The sequence below is a fragment of the Solanum pennellii genome, chromosome 7, assembly GCF_001406875.1.
Source record: "Solanum pennellii chromosome 7, SPENNV200".
Lineage (NCBI taxonomy): Eukaryota > Viridiplantae > Streptophyta > Magnoliopsida > Solanales > Solanaceae > Solanum > Solanum pennellii.
Window position 1 is genome coordinate 73,728,532 of NC_028643.1, and position 2,097 is coordinate 73,730,628.

The window sequence follows — 2,097 nt, forward strand, 5'->3', positions numbered from 1 at the left end:
CTCCAAACCCCCATCCAAAAAAAGAACTAAAGAATTTTTTTTAAAAAAAATTACCAACCCACCTCCTATCAGCCCCCCTCCCCCCTACCACCCCCTATCCCAAATTATAAATGTAAAAAAAAGTTTCAAAAAAAAAAATTCTTACTATCTAACCCTTTATCACTTTTTTTGTTTGTTTGTTTTTACCCATTCATCCATTTAACTATCCATTTTTAAATGGTTAGTATGGGTATTACTCATTTTTTAATGAGTTGGATACCCAATTCATTTAAAAGGGTAATACGAATGGATACCCATATTTTACCCATTTTGTCACCCCTAACTATAACATACAAATATGATTTTTATATTAGCTATATGTGAAAGTTGCTACTTAATAATTATGCACCCGATTTCAAGTCAAATACACCTACATATATGTATTTTGCTATTTGATACACTAAATTAGGTAGAGAGACAAGCAAGAGAGGAGAGCGGGGACTGATATAGAAGAGAGACGAGTAAGAGAGTTAAATACGCGAATCTATTTGAATACAATTTATTTTTTAAAAAAATTATATCTAATTTTGAACCATGTTACATAATATTATTAACTAATATGAATATAAATAATAAATCCTAAATTAATAGGAATTATGTAAGTCACACAATTTCATCAAGGTCTTATTTGGTCACCCTCATTTAACTTATATCTAACATATAGGTATATTAGACAACATCTTCTACGCTTTTCCTCATCTTTCTTTTTTCTTCTTAATAGTTGTACAATAATTCTTTTTTCCAATTCATAGCAATTAAAGTATAATGTTTTGATAAAGTGGATCTTTTTTGGAAAGATAAAAAAAAACATGGCAAATTATTATTGTTGCAAACTAAAGAAATAAATTGGGCTAAATCATATCCATCTAACAAGCCCAATGAGCTTCCAAGGCCCAAAATGATCTAAAATGATATTTGATTTTAGACTTTAGATTCGATAAAGTTTCATATATCATAAAAAAAATCAAACTCAAATAGTCGCTTTTTCAAAATAACAATTCTCTAATTTTAAGGTATTCTCTTATTTAATTTATTTCATCATATATTAGACCACTTCTATAACATGCATTAAAATAAACTTTTGAAATAGGAGATAAAATGGATTCTATTTATAAATGGAAATCAATGTAGCTTTTTCTTTGTTCCATTATTTAATTTATTTCATCTATTTCTTATTGAGTAGTAAATTGAAAACGATACATAAGAGTAGAGTTTGTGCAATATACTATGGTTAATGTACAAGAAAAATGTAATAAATGGAGTATAGAGTATAAATTTGGCTTGAGATGTTAAATGTTATAGAAAGTCAAATCTAATGATATAGCTTGATAATATTATTATAAAAAATGCTATATACATAATTTTTTACAAAACAAAAATTATTTCTTTTAAGTTTACGGATTCCTTCATATGCCGCAAACTTATCTAAATTTTTATATCCTAACAAAAAAGTCACATGTCATTTTATTTACTTTCAACGTAATCTATACATACAAGACGAACTCTATCATAAACAAGACTTTATCCTATTAAAATATGAATAAAGTTTGTATATACCTTACTTTCTCTAAACTCGACATATAAGATGCATCAAATATTTATTGTTGCAATTTAAAAGAGTTTTAATTATGATAATATAAAAACCATGATTAAGATTTTCTAGAACTATCGAGAAAACCAAAAACTAAATTATTTGGCACATGATGTCATTTGCCATCGAATTCTAAATTGAAATTTAAATTATGACTTCCATGCCTATGATGATAAGCCAAAGAAAAAAAGGTCCTTTCTCTTTAGTATGATTAAATAATCATCATTTATGGAGTTAGCTTTGAAATTTAGTTAGATCCAAATTATTTTATTATCATGATGTTAAAGTAGATCGATATCAATTTTCATTTTTATATTGGGATTTCTATATTAGATTCTTCGTGTATTAGATGTTTAATTATGTGTGTAAAAAAAAGTGTGAAGAATTTTTTATCAATCTTTTGAGGAATTTGTGCAATCACTTTAATATGACTCGTCAGATCCTCACCTCTTAAGCTAACTTCTAAG